The sequence below is a fragment of the Poecile atricapillus genome, chromosome 4, assembly GCF_030490865.1.
Source record: "Poecile atricapillus isolate bPoeAtr1 chromosome 4, bPoeAtr1.hap1, whole genome shotgun sequence".
Taxonomy (NCBI): Eukaryota; Metazoa; Chordata; class Aves; order Passeriformes; family Paridae; genus Poecile; species Poecile atricapillus.
The window spans coordinates 45,053,296-45,073,849 of record NC_081252.1 but is presented as its reverse complement, the minus strand read 5'-3'; positions in this window follow the sequence as shown (position 1 = coordinate 45,073,849).

The following is a 20,554-nucleotide window of genomic DNA, read 5'->3' as shown; positions in this document are numbered from 1 at the left end:
TGTTGCTATTTGTCCATCAGCACGTTTTTAGCAAGAAAATAGAGTAAAGCCCTCAACATTCTACTTTACATACAAGAAATTGTTAAAAGTGGCTATTAATGTAAATTAAATAATTGAGGAATTACAAATTGTCCTTGTTTCAAAATAAGGTTCTCACAGAGATTTTATTCAAACAGGTATTCAAATTTTTTACATGCGAATATTGCATCAAATCTGTCACTGTATAGACGTGGGCTGAACGCCGTTACTATTGCTCTGCATTCCTACTGTGTTTCTAGTTTTCCTAGTTGTGTTTAAGCTTATTGTAGTGGTTTTTATTGGAAAAGACAGTTTTACCGAGCCCAAGTATTTCTGAGCAGTATGGTTCCACATACTGCTTGTGATACTCTTGTCTTATCATCAAAATATTCAGGAGACAAGATGATTTCATCCAAAAATTTCCACCACTGTGCATGTAGCTCAGTGTTGTATGTCTCAGTTTAAGTGTAGGTGTAAGTAAGTCCATTCTACCACCCTGACATGGGGAAACGTGTGTAGTCTTTTTGAGAACAGTGTCATATTAAATTATGTTTGTTTGTGGTGTATTCCAGAAGTCATTCTGTAAAAACAGTACTTGAATTTTAAAGCTCATGAGACGCAATGAGAAGGAAATGAAAATTACTCCTAAAAAACTTGTAGCAACTGAGTTTCCCTGAAATGTGCTCTCAAGGCCTATTATTCAAAAGACAGGTGATCTTAGATAATTCACCTTTTTGCTTTATACAAAGTACACTCGTGTTTCTAAGCAGACCTTGTGTTGATGATGTATTAAAGAACTAGTAATATTAGCAAATTCTGACAACTGGTACTTAACAGCATAAATGTGTTTTCTTTTGCACCAAAATCCTATGGTCACTTAAACTGCAGTATAAAATTCTGGAGTTCAGCACTCTGAACATTCAGTAAGTAACTTAAAATTCATTATAAGGAGCATTATAAAGAAATGTATCCTTTTTTCAACTAGAATTACTTCATAGCATCATCTGAAATTGCTATTCCACAGCTAAAAAATCTGCTGGTTTTCTGCAATATTGCCTTCTGCATCAAAATATTTCAGCTACTCTGGACTTGGAACCTTTTGGTTAACTCTGTGCTGTAATGTCATAATTATTCAGGTCAGACTAATGTGTTCCCTTTATCCAGCAAGGAATTAGTACTGAAGATTTAGATAACCTTCATTGGCTGATGAAAAATATAAATGGAGGAAATGTGAAGGTGTAGATCCTGCCCTGGAAGGGTAGGGCAGGGGGCTTTACTAGCCAAGAATTTACCTAAATGTCAAGTGGATTGAGGAAAGTGGCTGGAAGATTAAATAGTACAATACTATTTTATTTTACTGCATTCTTCAAACTGAGGATCTCTGGCTGATTAATAAACACTGAGTCCATTCTAAACTGGTAGAAAGTATTCTAAAAGGACATTTTATGGGGAGAAATTTGGGATGTTGTTGCTCCCTTGATCCAAAATATCTCCCCTTTCCCTGAGACTTGTGATTAGAGCTTTGAGGGATGGGACAGTACTGGCGGGGTTAATATGTATGATGAAGTATAATTGGTTAATATAAGAGAGAAGGACATTATATGCATCAATAACTGGAAAATGTACTGGAATGTAGAATGTAGATTAAAGTATTCTTATATTAATTCTTCATAAATTGTTATATTAAGCATGACTTGTGTCCTTTTTATCATGCCACATGCTTGACTACCCTAAATTTCAATTAGCTAGTTGCATTACAAGCTTTAACTTCATAGTTTGTCCCAATTTTCTTTCTAAAGAACTGATTCTGTGTGTTTGCTAAACTTTGCAAAGTTACACTTTGTTCTTTATCATAAATCAAACATCTCTGCTTCTGGCACTGTGTAGCTCTTTTATTTCAGCCTGAATGGTCTATGTACTCTCTCCTTCCATTTATTTAAATAAATGGGAGAGCTTTCTTTTCATCTGTGGTTTCTACACTACTATAATATTCCCTTTGGCTTTTTTAATTAACTTCAGAAGGTTAACTTTTATCCACCAGTTCTTTGGCTATCACTTTTTTTTTTTTATTATTTGTCCTAAAATCTCTGGGAAAGCAGTATGAAAGCTGCACTGCTGGTATCTGGGTAAAATATTTGCTCACTGCCCTTTTTCCTAGTGCTGATTTTTATAAATTGTACAGTCCATGTCAACTGTTTTTTAAAGCTAGTATAGGTGGTCAGCATAGAAGCTTCAGTTGCTGATGTCTTCTATAACACTGAAGGTTTTCGAAACTTCTTTTCATGTAAAATTTTATTTATAGCTTCTGAAAGTCCGTGTTAGTCTTGAAGAAAAGCCAGTAACACTTACAGGGTATATACAGTTGTTATAGCCTCCAACTACGGCATGCCTATGCCTTGCATCATATGTATGCCTATAGTTGAACAAAATTATGAGAGTTCACATAGCAGAGCAGTATAATAATTTGTAACATCAAAAATACTTAGTTTCTGAAAAACTAAGGAGGAGGACTTTGATCTGCAGATATTTTAAGTGTGTGAACACATGGGCTGAGATATTCTTGTCTAATCATACTGGAGGTGATTTTCCAAGGGTGGTCACAAACTATTTCAAATACTTCTTAGCTAGAATGGACAGATCCTAGAAAAGATAAAGCATAAATGGTAGTAGCAAAAGTCTTTTGTCTCAGAGGTGGGGATGATTATACCCAAGACCAGAGGTCACATTCTGAATGGAGAATTACTCTTTCTTGATAAGGCTGATTCTTGTTATTGGCTCAGCTCTTAAAATAATCCTGGAAAACAGTGGCAACCAGAGCACTATTGGAAAATTGATTTGGATGTACCCTGTGAAGCATAGCAAACATACTACAAATATAAGCAAAAGGCTAATATTTATTAATCTGGTTCTTTTTGTTAAAAATATCTTTAAAAACAAAATAATCTAAACCCACAAAGATACAAATATGAAAAACACCCATCTCTTTATCCTACTTACAATTATAAAATACCAGCTTCTGTAGCTTCTCTATGAGTATCAGGAAAGGGAGACTTTTCTTAACATAGCACTGAACTTCTTTCTGACATATTTAATTAAGCCAGTAGGGTAGACTGATTCTCAATAGTCCACTTCAATGTAGACTGAAGTTTTGTGATGGAAAGACAAGCACAGACCCTGGTCTTGAGAGAAGTCTACATACACGCAGTATTTGACCAGCTCAGATCTCTGTACTTATGATGTTGAAAGGAAGGTAGGAAGTACTGACATCACTCTGTTCAGACAATCCTTTGTATGCATTCAGTTGAACACTGGAGAAAGCTATTTTTATGTAGGGTAGTATGAATGTTAGCGTTAGAACAGAAATATTTATACAGGTTGTGAACTAGAGATTTTTGTGGCAGGAGAGTTTAGAAGCTATTTTGTGAGTTTCTAAAGCTTTGAATTTTAGAACAAAACTTTACTAAATTCAAGCATTAACAAAAGAGTAAGCTTTTGCCTGTAATGATAATGCAATTACTGTATGCACCAAACAGGCCTTTAAGCATGTCTTATGCTAGTTTCTTTACAGTCCTGTGTATTTATATTGCACTGTATCTTGGAATTTTAACTCTAGTGCCTCCAAAATGCAACTACATTGATGATCTGGACAAGGGAATCAAGTGTGCCCTCAGACAGTTTGCAGACGACACAAAGTTGTGTGGGAATGTTGATCTGCTGGAAGGTGTGAAAGCTCTGCAAAGGGATCTGGACAGGCTGGATCAATGGCTGTAGCCAGTGGTATGAGGTTGAGTGAGGCCAAGTGCCTTATTTGTCCAATGATCCAAATGTCCTGCATTTGGATCACAACCCCCTAGAGCACTACAGGCTGAGGGCAGAGTGGATGGGAAGAGACACATCAGAGCCAGGGCCTGAAGGTGCTGCCTGACAGCCAGCTGAACAGGAACCAGCTGGGCCCAGGTAGCCAAGAAGGCCAATGGCATCCTGGATCGTATCAAAAATATTGTGGCCAGCAGGACCAGGGCAGTGATTTTCCTGTACTGGGCACTGGTGAGGCCACACCTTGAGTGCCATGTCCAGTTCTGGGCCCCTCACTACAAGGAAGATGGTGAGGTGATGGAGCAAGTCCAGGCAAGGGGAAAGCAGCTGATGAAGAGCGTAGAGACTGAGTCATATGAGAAGGGGCTGAGGGAGCTTGGGGGTTTTTAGCCTGGAGAAAAGGAGACCTTACTGTTCACCACAACTATCTGAAAGGAAGTTGGAGTCAGCCTTTTCTCCCAGACAGCAAGTGACAAGAGGACACAGCCTCCAGCTGTACCTTGGGAGGTTCAGATTAGACATCAGGAAGAATTCCTTTACAGAAAGAGTTGTAAAGCATTGGAATGGACCATCCAGGAAGGTGCTGGAGTCACCTTCCCTGGAAGTGTTCAAGGAACAACTGGGTGTAGCACTTATTCTTATGGCCTGGTAGACAAGGTGGAGATTGTTCCAAGGTTGGATTTGATGATCTTGGAGATATATTCCAACCTAAATGATCTTATGATTCTATACATAATTTTATTTGCACTTTTGATGGTCATATTGCCAGTAATTACATAAAATGGTTTTGTTTTGCTTCATCATAAGTTACAAGGTATTTGTGTGCTGTTTGCTGTGGTTTCTGTAAAATTAACAATTACTTGACTGAAACATAAATATTAAATATATCCAGATTATATGTATTTACAGATATCATAGCCCTGTGCTTTTAGTTATATAGGGAGAAACAGAAAACCATCTGTATGTTGAATGTAATAATTCACTTGGCTCTCATCCTGATAGTACTCAAGAGGAGAGCACTTCTCTCACAAAATGAGGGTGAATTCTCAAATAAAAAACTCAGGTGAAGAGGAAAAATTGTAAAAATCATCAAGAAAAATATTCACTTGACAGGTTGAGCAGAAAGTGGATCAGGGCTTTTGATGAATAATTGATGAATAATGACCAGAACATGAACTCCCTGGATAATGTTGTGGTTAAAAGCTTCATCTCCTTTTAAGTTCTGATAATAGCAGATGGGCTTACTTCTATGAGTTGCAAAGACCTACATTTTATGAAAGAACTGAAGTGTGAAGAGGTAACTAACGTGCTTTAAAAACAAAAGATTTTTAAAAAAAAAGATTTTCCTCCAAGAGGGTTTTTAAGTCTACTGCTAAACAGAGAAATATGATAAAGGTCTGTCTTATCCAGAGCCTGTATATAATATCTAGCCTCAGGGAATTTGCATACATATATGGGCTCTGAACCTATATACATACCAAAATAATATGAAAATACCTGATAATGGCCTCATAAAAAAATGCATATATCAAATTGTCTATATCAAATGCAGATATCAAATTATCATGAAGAAAGGGTTACGTCATGTTTAAATGTCATTGTTAAATGTCTTTAGTAGCTGTGGACCAGTTATTTATGCTGCTGGCAAGAGAAAACTTAAACTCAAGACTAAATTATGATTTATTTAAATATATACAGGCTCTTGTCATAGCAAGAATTTCTGTTTTATATCACATGTATAATGAGATAATGCAAAAAATTCAGTGAATTGAAGGTTAAATTCCCCTTTCTAAATATTTTGGCAGCACGCACCTCTGCTTCCTTTCTTCTGACATAGAATTGTAAGTGAAACAGTCAGCAAAACTGTGGGATGTCTTAATCCTTCCTTTGCAGTAATTAGAAATGTAACCTTTGTGTCAAACATAATGAAAATTGAAGGTGGCTATAATTTGCAAAATTATGCTTCCATTTACTTTTGTTTGCAATTGATAACTGAAAGAAAAAAACTCATAGCTGCTTATACAAGTATTATTTAATGAACTTTATTAGATTAAAACAGGCACAAACATGCATATATTTGTCTGTTTTTCTGTACTTTTCTACATGTACCACCTACTGGATATAATGTGCTATATTATTGAGAATGCTTACATAAAGATAGAACAATCCTTAAGATATCCTCCACATGGGCAGATCAGAGGAGAAAATTATTTTTTATTGTGCTTTAGATTTTAAATATTAAAATTTTAAAAAACAAATAAAAAAACATCGTCATAGTTATTTTATGAGACTTTTGCAAATACCTTTACATCTCCACACTGCTTCTCCTACCATGTAGCAGTTTAGAATTGTGGTCCTGTGATACTAAAATCCATGATCTTAGAACTCTTTTGACAGCTTATAATTGACAAGGTCAGCTAAACTTTACATACTTGATCAGCCAATTAGACATATTTGATTTAATCAATCAAACTACAGGTTGTTATTTGTTCTTCACACTATTACGGAATACAGTAAAAGATGTGCACAAAAATTTTCTTTGTCTTATCAATACTGTAATTTCAGAAATCCCACCAATGTTGCAACCATTTTTCAAATTTTATTACAGCTTTTCTAACTCAGTGCCTGTTCAAAAATACTGAATATGTAAGACTACATCCCGAAGAAGGATTTAAATCAGGCTTTTCTTGAAGCCATGATTCCTCTAATGAAGCACTGTTCTTTCTACACTTCTATAAAGAATCACTTGCCAAACCTCTTGGTCATAGACATAGCAATTCTTAATTTCTAGGATAAACTGGATTTTATTAAGGCAAGTTCTGTCTTCTGCATACAGATCAATATGATTATCTACACAAGGAGAACAGACTTTCTAGGTCAGGTTTTCACTCAACAGAGCCAATAATAGAAGCATTTGCTGTGTCCTTGTTCTATCTAGGCCTGAGGAAAGGCAGCCTTTCCTTAGCCTGTAACACAAATGAGGGGTGCATCAGGAGGGTGTGGAAAACAAGACAGACCTTGAAAGCCAAGCAAACAGCATGACTTAATTCCTTCTAAGCATATACTGAAGTCAATTCTACTGCATGTGCTAGAATTCATACTTAGCAGCCAAAGAATCCTATTGTTTTCTTCAATGAAGAAGAGCTACCCAAAGGACAACTCTACTTGATTCCCTGCACTTCTGAGCAGGGAAAAATTCCATGTTTGTTGATATAGGTTTTTCTAGTACTGGTCATTTAACTAATTTCACTTGAATAATAGAACTTTTCCTTCCTGTATAACAGTATGATAAAACATCAGGAAATTAAAGAACTTGTCTCTGTCTCCCCTTGCCTTCAGTTTTAGTTCCCTGTTTTATCTTACAGAATACTCTGTTGTGTTTTGACTTCTGCAAGACAAGTTCTCCTTTCTGTGTTCAGGAAGACGTCTTTCCACAGGCCAGGAAAGGAACAAGAGCAAGGGTACCTACCTGGAAGGGTCAGTCCCAGGTTTCAGTCTGATTGAAGGGCTATGCGTATATATTGGAGCCTTGAATACTTGAGATAATGAGCAGGAGTGTCCCAGAGCCTGTGTCTGAGCTGTTCCATATGGGCTGACATCTCAGAAGGCACTGCTACTTTGCTGCACTGTGGGACTCGAACATCTGTGTGTATCAGAGTGAGTCAACTGTCTCTAGCCCCAAGCTGATATGCATGTAATTCTGTCTGAACGCAAGAAAACTTATATAGAGTGATTGAACACTGGAAAAGACTGCCCACAGAGGCTGACAGTCTCCATCCTTGTAACTGTTAGACCCAACTGGCACAGACCAGAAAAATCTGCTCTAGCTGATCCCACTTGAGCAGGCTGCTGCTCTGGATGAGCTCCTGAAGTCCTTCCAACATCACTGTAGTTGTGATTACATGAATATGTTATAGAGATCTTGGGGTTGAAGAAGAAGTGCAAAACGATAATGCAATATATTAAAGAAGTGCAGTTCTTTCATCTAGTTGCTCTTGTAGTTGTTTTTGCTCGAAATCTTAGCAGTGGTAGAAACAAAATTAGTACAGCTGATGTGAGAATAAAGCAAATACTCCAGAATCTTGATCTGGGGATGAATTACCTGGTAATATTTGACACGTGTAACCACAAAACATCACTGTATCTACAATAGTCGTAGGCATTGCTGGAAAATTTCTATACCAACTTTTCATATTATGTTGGAATTTTGCACCTTAAAGATATCAAAGTCAGTCCTTAAAACATTCGGGAATGTAATGTACTTTTTGAGTTTTAATAGGAGAGTATATTCCTGGCTAAATTTTTTTTCAGCTCAAACTGTTGCTATTGAACAGAAAACTATATTAAACCACTATTCAGAATTCTAGTCCTTCGAGCTCATGTCTTCAAATCATCTTGTCTAGTTTTTTCTAGCTATTTCAGTGCATATGAGCGTCAAGCAGATGCTGTCTGTGTTGTCTCCAGTTTCCAAAGGCAATTATGGAATTTGTGCAACAAATTTTAAAATATAATACCATTACGTATTTTTGACAATGTGTTTGATGTATTATGTTAGCACTTCTAAATAGCACTGTGTGCCTCTCGGGGAAGGCAAAAAAATAATTTGTTTTGTACAATAACAAGCATGTTTTTAGTACTTGGTGATCTGAATAAACCAAAAGTTAAATAATCTTTAAGGATTCACGTATAGAACAGTTGGCAAGAGCATTATGTTCAAGCTTAAATTATTTTAGAGCACTTGTGAGGATAGAAATAAATAATTTGAATTCACCTTCTGTACAGCAAACATGCTCAGCACAATAACTGCACTCTTTAAGTAGTTCTTAATTTTACAAAGTACAGTTTTAAAGGTACTTGTATGTTAACAAACATAGCTGGGTACAGATGTCTCTAAGGTGGCCCTGCTGCTATACTTAGGAAATGCTTTCTCCTGGAAATAAAGTCTAGATTTCTCATTTCTGCCACTAAGTAATTATGCATAATTACTTTAACTCCCAACTGCTTTTCATGCATAGTCTATCCTTAAAAGAATAGCATTTCAGTTCCCAAAAAATGAAGTGTAACAGCTTACATACAAGCAGTAATTTCTGTGTAGATTCTTAAGTTTCTGTAACAGCTAGGAAGGAAATACTGATGTGTGAAAAATGGAGGGACATAAGTATTCTCATGCCTTCCAGGTTTTTCCTGTCATCACTTTTTTCTCTTAGGCTGGCATCTCCTAATGTATGAGGTCTGATTATATTGCTTGGCTGTGACAACTTTAAAAGTATGAAAACTAAATCTGGTTTAAATGTGATAATTTTCCAAAACTTCTAAATTAAATAGAAACGTACCACATGCCATCTATATTCCTGCTCCTAATGAGACAAAAACATTTCTTCAGGGTTTACTAGAAGTGGGATTTTCTGTACTTGTCATCTGAACAAATATAGTTTATAGGCTGTAGAATTCAATAACACTGTGTGTGTTCCTTCTAGAAAAGCTCTACTTCTAGTTCATGAATCCTAAATGCTTTAGCAAGGATGTAATAGGCTTTGAAAATGTAATTATCAAATGTTGTTTCTGTGTGAGAGTGGCTGAAATGGTTCCCCCGTGAGGCAGCTGCTTCTATTGTGTTTGCTCATATTCCTGCACAGATTGCATACAGGCTCTTGCACACACTTGCACACGCAAGTGAGAACACTGACTGCACATACTCTACTCTTCCTAGCCTGGGAGTAGGCAGGTGCTTGCTCAAACCCAGCACTTCCCCTGAGGTGCTTCTCTACAGTCATTTGTCTGAAGCAGCAGCTTTATTTCCACAGTTCAGAGAATTCAGAGAATCTTTCATTGCTACTATTCATGCTGATTAGTGCAGCTAATTGAAATTCATGTTAGGGACTTGAGCTTATTTTTCACAAAAAAAAATTAAAATCCCGTCCTCAGCTCATGAATCAGTTATGTCAATTTAATGTTTTCAGTTTTGAACTCAAAAGCCCCAAAGCTTCTGTAATAAATGCTTGTAGTCTAATAGCACTTTTGTAGAACGAAGATTTTTTTTTTAATTTCTGTACTTTGTGGTGAATCTTAAATGCGGTGAATCTAGAAAAACTGACAAAATCCTATGAAACAGGTCACTTGTAAAACTGAGTTTTGAATTCCTCAGCTAAAGTCATTGGTAGTATAATTAATTCCAAGGTTATATGTCCTTTCTGCTGTATTTTGTTTTAATTGAAAGGAACTTTATAATAAAAGATACCATATATGTACTGAAGCCTTTTAAGTGCTTTAAGGTTTGCCTATTCTCTGTGGAGAACTGACAGTTGTTTGGTCTTAAGTGGATCTGCTCACTCCCTCTGATACATAGACCATGGGCTGGAATGAACTTTGTTCTGCTTCTAGTAGGGATTCCTTAAAGAACACCTATTTCCAGGCTGGCTGTCACTCTGTAGTGTAATTACCACAGGAACTGAGTTTATGTGCAGTTTTATGTTACTAAGCTGTTGAGTGAAACCATCTAGTTATCCAATGTCTTGTATTTCAGCTCCATATAGCATTTTTCACAAACTTGTGATGAATCCCAAATTGTGCTCTTGAGGAATGATAGATGTGTAGTACAAGCTGAAGGACGTCTTGTAGGATCAGTGAGACAAGCAGATAAATCTCTAGCCTCATCAAAATAATTACTAAGACTGAACCTGGTGAACTGAGGTTCAGACCATATTAGTACAAAGGCACTTTTTTCATAAGCTTGAATCATGCTGGTTTGCAGTATGAAATTTAAACATATTTTCTCTACTGACTGAGGACTAGGGGCAACTGGTAGCCACAAAGAATATCAGGACTTTTCTCAAGACTATGGTTGTTATTATATTGGTATGGGTTGACAATTGGACTACATGATTTTAAGTTTCTTCCAAACTTGATTCAGTGATTCTGTGTGTCGACACTGATATCTCTGGTGCCAGTCTAACCTGTTCTAAGCTGCCTTATTTGGCCTACATATTTTATAAGATGCGTGAACAGCAAACTGATTCTAGAGCATCAGGACCCTTTTGAAATTTCCTACTATTTGCTTGAATCTAGGAGAGCAGGAGGGGAAAAAAGAAATGAAACGAACTCTGAAAGTTCAAAATCTTTTTACATTTCAGTCATATTCTAAAGTCCTGTAGAAACTCAACATAGTGAAAACAAACTGTTCAAGCTCCATTAGGAAAAAAAAACCAAACCCTCCTGTGTGGTTTCTAGAATTCAGACATCCTCTTGTTTTACTCTCTGCTTTTTCTTCCTAAATTTGGTTAAGGTATCCACACCAAATACTCTGTTGAGATGAGTGGTTTATTTCTATAGTGACAGTACAGGAAGGGTGTAAGTGATGAAAGTGCTCCAAGTGCCCTAATCCTGCACTCAGGAATCACTTATCATGGAGACGCTGCTATTAATGGGTGTTCCTGGTGAGTAGTAATGGACATTTTATCAGTTTCCAGAAGCATTTGAGCATACCATGTAAGTATGAATAAAATAATATTTTCACATTTTAAACATTTATTAAGATTGTACTCAGAAGTTACAAGAACTATTTAACTGTTTAACTCTGAACTGGAGTATATTCCTATAATGAAGTATCTTCTACTAAGTAAATTCCTATGTTTTTTGTAATTATACTGGGTATCCATTAGCCTGAAAGGTGATCTTGACTGTGGTTGCTCAAATGCACTGAACATCTCTTCCCCTATCTGCACCTAAAACTCAGTCAGTATGACTTTATCTATCTTCCCTGGTGATATTTATCTACAACTCCCTGGTTTTGTTGTCTAATTTGTGTTCTGTGCATTGTCACAATTCATAAACTACTTTGTATTAATTCAGATGAAGATTTCAGAAAAGGTCTAGCTAGAAATTGCTCTCCAAGCATATAATACAAATACCACTTTGCTATTCTAAACTACTTGGAATGCCTTCCTCTTGAACAAGTGAGTGGGCTGGTGCACTATTGCTTGTATTGCATCTCAAAGTATACTGCTATCTCATGTGAAATTAGTTAATTTACATTTTTTTTAAAATACCTGTTTGAATATCAAGCTTCACCCAAGACATACGATCACAAATTTTTAAATTGCTGTTTTAGTGCTTCAGGTTCAGATTTAGAAAAAAAAAGGTAAAGGCAGTGCTTCAACATCAGGTGACCCCTTACGGGTTTATTGGGTAATTTTTTGTGTGGATTGCTGTGGACTTGTCCTTAGGCACATCCTATTTGCTAAGCTAGGAACATTATTATAAAAAACAAACAAACAAAACTAGAAGTTTTTTAACATGCCTGGGCAGATCAACCGAGAAGTATTTGAAACTTGACTTGTGACACAAAAACAAGTTAATGGCATAACTGGTTAAAGTTACAGTTTCTGGATTAGTAGAAAGAAGAGAATCATCTTCTGAAACTGCCCCTGAATTTGATTTATAGTTGATCTTGACATAATTTCATTCTGTGAAAGGGACCTATATTTGCTTTTCTTTCTAATAGAAATAAAAATAGAAGTGTAAAAATTGTTGGCTTTACAGAACAGTTTAATTGCTTAATGCTGTATTGAGTGTTATACAAAAGGAAAATCTGCCTGTGGAATATCAAAGGCAGTCTTACATTTCCTAGATTACTTCTGTGCAATATATGCTTGGTTTGTCAACTAAGATGAACACCTGCAAATCATGAAAGTTTGCAACAGCTGTAGTAAATTTAGGTTTTGTCTTGATTTATTAACAATTTGATTAAACTGCTGTCTGCTGCTTTGAATATAGGGGCATATCTTCTGCCACATCTCAAAACATTTGTCTTGAAATACTTAACACTAAATAATGCAGCAGTGGTACTCATGTTTTGGAAGTTCAGGACTTCTCTCTGAGTGCTTAGTAGGTTCTGTTTGTTTCTTTTATTTCTGTGTAGAAAATAGGTTTTGAACTTCATTATTTACTTGTTTTTTAAAGGAAATGTTGAAATTTTTTTTCTGTCAAAAACACATATACCTTCTGCTTTTTGTCAGGCCTTGTCTTACCTCTCACTGGCCCAGAAAATAAGGCAGTCCCCTGGGTCTGTTGCTGTTGGGGGAACACCAGTGATTCAGGGCTTTCCAGGGGGGTGGGCATTTCATACAACTTGATCAGTACAATACAAGCCAAAGTAAATTCAATGTGTTTTCTGTCAATGCTCCAGTTACTTAACATGATGAATTGCAGGCTTGCAACATAACTGGGGTTTAAAAAGACTTAGGGAGACTGTCTACTCCAATCCACTCTGCTCAAATCTGGTTAAGCTGCAGCAAGTTGTTCAGAACAATGTCCAGACAGATTTTGAGCATCTCCAAGACTAGAGACTCCACAACCTCATTGGGCGACATCCTCATAGTGGTTTTAAAATGGAACTTCTTGTTTCAGTTTGTACTTTTTGCTTTATTGTTCTTTCACTGGAGGCCACTAAGACAAGGCAAAGCAACACTGCAACCATATACTTAGTAAGGTTAGAACTTGCTATTTTTCAAAACCTTGCATGATACACTTATGTATTTTAATGGTCAGTTACAGAATAAATACTACCAATGCAGTGCTTTCTGTCTTGTAGGCTCAGCTGACCATTTTATATCATTGACGCAGGCTTCATCTTTATAATGCAATACTTCAAATCTATTAACAGTTTTCAGTTCTTATGAGAGCAATGCCTGTGTTGTAATGCAGACTAAGGACTTCATCCACTGTCATACTAGGGACAATTACTACCTTTTCTAATGCTGACTCTAGGTGGTAGATACTTTTGCTTGTCATGAATCTCCATTCTCATGGTATGGTCCTGAATTTTGAGTTCTTTACAGTTTGCAAGATTGCAATGAACATGTCCAAGGAGCTATGGGTACAATATGTTTTGAGATTACACCCTGTATAAAAATGACAGCCAAAACCTAAAAGCAAACAGAAAACTTGTATCACTGCAGAAAACCTTAGAGATGGACCTAGCAGATCATAAAATGTGTGTGCTGGTGTATTAATGTATTTTGTCCCTGAAATTTAATTTACTGTTTTGGTGCAAGTGAATGCTGTCATATTCAATAACTATGTAAGAAGAATTAGGACTTACTATGCCAAAACAAGTATTCTTACTTTTTGAGAAATGCAGTCCACTGCATCTTCTGTTGTTCAAACTACTTTTGCTCAATTTCTAACATTATCACTGAAGCAATTGCATGTAGAAATACACCTGGGGTATTTCAGATACGAGTGGTATTTTCAGGATTGGGAGTAGAGATGTGGAGTTGCTGCCATGCCACTGACCACCTGCTGTGAAATCTGGCATGAATTTGTCTTCATCCTTGGAACTGCTTCTGTAAAAGCTGTGCTTGTAAGAATGGTTGGAATGAGCTGCTCAGCCAGGAATGCTGATTTGTCCAGCATAGTGATATACTCCCAAGAAAAGCTTCTTTTGTGTTTAAGGGATGCAGATTAACACAGATAACAATTTATGGTAAGCCGTCTAATACCAGTTGTCTGTTACTTATTTAAACATTTATCACATGAAAATGCAACACACTTAGAATAGTAAAAATAAAACAGTGTAAAGTAGCTGCTCTGTCAAAAGGCTGGATGTAATTATGGACCTTTGGATTCTGCACATTTAAATTTCAGTCCTACAAAGTTACTGTATCTTTCTCTATATGTGGTGTCTTCCCTCCATTCATTGTAACTTCACTAGATATAAAGGATATTTATCTTACCTCAAATATTCAAATAGCCTGGTTCTACCCAAGACAAAATAAGTACTCTCTGAGTTCATATATGTGATTGCTTGAGCATAAGCAAACAGATTTTTGTGCATTTGATATTTGTGTTTCAGTGTTCTTAAATGTCCATATTCTTTTAAAAATGTTTTGAACCGTATAATGCCATTGTGCTACAGTAATTACTGGAAGCCTTCAGGATTGCTGAATTTCCATGTGCATCACTCACCTCTGGAAATTTGCTGAGGCTGAAGCTTGTTAGTGAGTGTAAATGTTTGTTAATGAGATTAACTTACAAATAGCAGCTATGGTTTACTAGAAAATGCTTCTTAAAGCATTGCTTCTTAAATAAAGCTCTTAAAATATCAGCATGAGTGGAGGAGGCCCATAAGGATCCATCTTGAATAAGGAAACTGCCAAACATCTGCTATGTCAGTGTTACAGTTTATGATGCTAAGCCATAAACAAAGGACTCCTGGCCATGATTTATGATAATCACTGGCTGGAGCTACCTGTCAGAAATTATGCCTTCAGTAATCCAATTACATGAGTGGATAAGAATACATGGTCAGGGCAGTTTCCAGCATAGGAAAAGCTTTTTCTTATGGCTTTTGTCAATAATAATTCATGAAAAATCATTAATAAACAGCTTTGTGGTGGATTGTACCAGTGTGGCTGTATCTCTAAGCATTATACTGGGAATCCTGTAGCAAGACCTCAAGTCAATAGAAGAGGGAGCTTTCCCCTCATGGGAGGGGAATGTTGCTTCATTACTTTACACTGGAAAGACAGAACTCTGGAGGACAGTTCATTTTTAGCAGAACTATGTGTAGTTGCACACTTGAGGCTTTCTCTAGTGATGTTTTACATGTATTTTTTGAGCTTAGATTCAAGACTAACTAGGTTGAAATAATCAGTGAGGAGGTGAATTACCTTTATGCTTAAAGCTTTTCAAAGAGGAGAAAGATATGTCTTTCCCAGACATATCCTCTTCCCTGAAACAGAGAGAGGTAGAGTGCATACAAAAGAAATGCTATATTTTGATGTTGCTTGGTAACCTATTTGATGTGCTAGAAGTCATAATAGCAAAATCTTTGTGGCATCTTAGTTTGCTGACCCATAACTTGAAAAAAAAAATAAACATAGTTCAAATTCTTAGTAATTTCATAGAGCTAAAAGTATTTGTCTTATCTTAAGGTTTGGGACCTCTCCTCTTGGGATGAGCAGAGAAGCAAGAAATTTAGTTAATTGCTTTAAAGAGAATAATTAAATTCACAGCTGAAGTTTGATATTTATTTTAATCTCATTCTGAATGTGCAAGCTCTCCCAAAAATGAAACATTGAGGCTTTATGCAGGAGGTCAGGGATGAAGAATACAAATTTAAATTCACTCACTGCTTTAAAGTGATTAATTTATCTGGTTTTGTGATGTTTCAGTAAATCTCATCATTTCTTTATTAATACAATTAGATTTATTTTTCAGATCTAATATAGTCATACACTATTTTTGTATAATAAATAGTTAATATGCAATTGTTATGCATATTAAATAGACTCCCTATTTTACAATTGTTATTGAGCTATGAATGTTGTGAGAAAGTGAATATTTTTCTGCATCTTAGATCAATTGATTCGTTCGAATTCAGTAATACCTAGATCAATCTCACTGCTTAAAATTGTACCTCATTACACACAATTGGGAAAAAAAAAAGAGTAAATGCATTGGTTAAGGGCACAGATTTTGCACAGATGGGACCTAGGATAGTACTGGGATTGTAGGATGTTTTCTATGGTCATGTGAATCTGTGTGACCATAATTGTAGTTTCAAATCTCACTGTAAAATGAGACCTAGCATTTTAGAAAAGAAATTTACTGGTAAAATGTGGTGGAAGTCATCTAGAAAAAAAAAGAAACTTTACAATGTTACTTTTACAAGCATTTAAATAACTCCTACCCTTATGAAGGCTGGATATCCAATGAATGTTTTTCATTGTATTAACAATCCAGATATTTTTTAAATAACACCATAACTGTTTCAAGTGTGTATGTAATGATATTTAAGAGAATTATCTATTTGGAAAAAGACAAACTTCTTCTTAAGTTTAATTTAGGATTGCATCAGCTTTCAGTTATGCCACAGCTTTTTATAGCTTGCCTAGTGCTAATGATCTCATTCTCTTAACCTGATAATAAAAATAATGGAATACCTTGATTAACTTGAATGGCAGCTCATATTTGATATGATGGTTATAATTAACCACACTGCAGCAAGTTGCCACCCTGTGCTTTGTCTTACCTTATACAACCAAATAACTAGAATAAGATGTTGGTCTGGTTAAAAACAAACAAACAAAAAAATTAATTGGAGAGTGTCATAATAGGGCAGTGTATAATTTCTTTAGAAAGAAATGTGCCTTCTTTGTTTTTCAGAACACTTAAAAATAAGTGAGACCAATCCAATACAGACAACGTGGCCAAAAATACCATCAGAATTTTCACATCTCTCTACAGACCATATATAGTGCAGGCAGGAGAAGCGTTGCTGCTTTCAAGGATATCAGAACTCCCCTGAGAGGGAAAAGACAAATTTTTCTGTAAAGGCACATTTTAAAATGAGTACAGTGAGATGTAGATAACTCCTTCAAAGTAGATAAATAGCTTTAGAGTTTAGAGGTCCATTCTCTTTGGATGCCTTTAGCTCAGTTTGACAAAGGTGGGGAAATGTTAGTGTGCTCTTACCAGTTCTTCAGGTCAACTGCTTGCTCTGACGTCTGTTCCCTGCTGTTTCGTGCCCCAACCAAAACAAACAGGCAAGACATGTCAGATTGGTAAGATACCTGCTTATGTTTCTATATTTGCTGCAAGCTTTGAAATGCTGGAAATGTGTGTGAATATAAATTTATTGTGGTGGAACCAAATTCTCATTAAAATAGGCAGGACACTATGAGAAGATACTGTTGTGGCTAAGCCTCTTATTAAAATGCCTTTCTGCACCTATGTTTCCTTTTTACCTTCAGGATGATGCCATTAAGAATTGCAGACTCTTCAACAGCTTCTAGTAACTAGCAGAATGAATCTTATCTACATCATCACCTGTTTTACTACAGTATAAGTATCCTCATAGTGATATGTAAATCAGCATGAAATTATGGAAGAAAAATATGATGTTACCCTTTTAGAGTATCTGGAAAAGTTGCAGAAAAGTGTAAAAGGAGACACTGATTACTCTTGATGAAAGAGGAAACTTGTGATATCTTAATGATAAACATGAGTTAATACAATTCTGAAGTGTGTGAAACTTGAGGTTACTAAAACTAGTGCAAGACTTGTAAAAATTCAGAAAAGGTTCTTTTAAGTTCAGCATATCAAACTGACTTCTCATCATGCACTTTTCTATACACTGAGCTAGCTACTTACATAGATAGGGCTCCTACCTACCACTTAACCAACTGTTAGTGCTAATTCTGGCATCTCCTGTAGGTGGGAGCCCAGGCAGTAGAAGAGGCTGAGTTGTTTTTCTGTTCTCTTCTTAGGTATGCTCTTAGCAAGCCAGTCTTTCAACAGACAGTTTAAAGCTGATGAGTCTCAGAAATGTACATATCACTGTTTATAGACCTTCAATGGATGCTAATTCATTGAGCAAGTGTGAAAGTGTAACTTTTCAGCTAAAAAGACTAAAAAGATGAGGTGTCATCTCATTCGTTTGGAATGTACAGTATGTGATTATATAAATTCCCAAGCTGGTGACATCACTGATCACCAATCAAAAAAACTATACTTCTGACTATGATTTCTATTTGTAATATTCTAAATATCAAAGATGAGACTAAATATTTGGCTTAACATTTTTTGGATAGAATTATAAACAAAAACTGCTTTAATGTTTTTTGAATATGTCTGATTCTGGTGACTAAAAATGCTATAAAGTTTTGAAACTAAGTTCTGACTGCACTGGGCTTTCAGGAGGAAAAGGTAGAAAATTGTTTAAAGAAGTAGCTATTCCCTGGAGTCAGTGCTTGAAAGCAGGGACATGTTTTAGCTCAGCTGATGTAATGGACACATATTCCTCAGGATGTGGCTAGTAATGAATGGATGTTTTTCATAAGTAGCTAGTGTTCTAAAATAGCATCAAGCTACAGCAAGTGATAAGAAAATAAATTATTCAGTTAAGTTAGACCTTCAGAAGGCTGGATTTTACTTTAGACTTTGGCTTCCTTGGAAATTCCTTATGTTTATCACTAGATTTAATGCTACTATCATTTAAACACTATATTTGTATTGTTCAGACCACAGTAATAGATTTAGAGTTCCTTACAAAGAAGGCATACAGAATCACTCAGATTTTATTTCCTCATTTTTGAATGTCTGTTGTAGTTCCAAAGACAAGAAACTAGCTATGGATATTATCAGCTTTCAGTGGAAGTGTTGGAAGGGCAGCTAAATTCTGTGTTCCCACAAGTTTTTGGCTCTTAGCAGTGTTCTCAAAGTGTATACTTTACTGCAGTGTAAATCCTCAATTCCACAAAGCAGATGCTTGTAGGCAGGCTTGGTCACTGGGGCCCTGCTGGTGGTACCAAGGGCATAGTTATTGGTAGAATATGAGAGAGAGATGGGATGGCTGTATCCACACTACATACATTTTGTCCAAGGTCTGATGCTAGCTGTTCCTCTTCAGGAAATAAGGAGCAAAGAGCTCATATTAGGAAACACAGTGACTTCCCCGGTCTTCCTATGAGTGCATCCGAGTGAAAAGATTTATCTCTTTCCAGTGTAATTTATCTCATTGTTTGATGTGAGATCTTTCTCCTGTCATTTATCTGTCCTAAGGGATAGATATGGCTAATCCATAGACAACAAACCATTTTGATGTGGCTTTATCCAAAACAATTTACATGCTTCAGGGTAGTCATGAAAGCTCCCTGATAATTCACCCTCCTGCAATTGTCTAGAGCATCCCCTGGCAAAGGCAGTTAACTCTCTTGTAAACTTGTTTTCAAATGCTGCACAGGAGAGAAGTGCCAGTTCTCTGTTTTTTGAAAATTGTCTTGCATCGGTATTGGAACAACAGTAAGGCTGAGTTTTATTTGGAGCCTGGGAGTACACATACACCCACTCAGTACTCCCTTGAAAGGTGTTAACTGTGGAGAATTAGAATAACTGCTCAGTTCAGAGTTGTTATCAGTAATTCCACTGTAGGTTCTAATTACGACTAACAGCTCTTATCAAGAGCTATGAAAGTTCACACAGCTACTCTTGTTGAACAGAGTTCACACTTACATTACTCTAGGAACACAAATCCTGATCCCTTATGGGAATATCTAGATCTTGATACTTATTTTTATACTTTCATCAGATATGACAATCAGTGTAAATTCTATCATTTCACCTATTTCTGCTACTAGCTCTGATTAATAAAGGTATCTAAAATCTAAAGGCAAATATAAAAAATGAGAGAAGAATCCTGAAAATCATGACCTGTTCCAAATATATATTTTTTTTTGACATGTGCTACCTTATACACATGTAAATTTACCTGTTCACCAACATAGGTACATGGAAAATAAATGTCTGTGAAGCAGTAAAAGAGTTTACGACTTAAAATTTACTGATGTGATCTCTGAATGCTCTACGGGGGTTTCTTGGAACTTTTTAAATGATAACTTTATTACTGTTCAGGAAATCAAATTACTAAAACCTAAGAAAATTAATGAAAAAATTAGGAAAGCAAAAAGAAACCAAAACAAAAAAAGTCCAAGCCAAGCTTGTCTGATTATTTACCAAGGTGTACCCTTTAAGTATTTTGCAGCTTGAAATTTTTGTTTTATAGGAAAACTTAGTTAAACTAAGGACCTGATAACAATGCACAGCTTTGGAGTCTTTTTTTTTTAATTTCCCCCTCAATTCTCTGCCTAAATTCTAAATCTGAAAGAAGGAAATCTTCAGCTTTATACAGTGAACCTCCACCTCCCTCAGACTCTTGGAA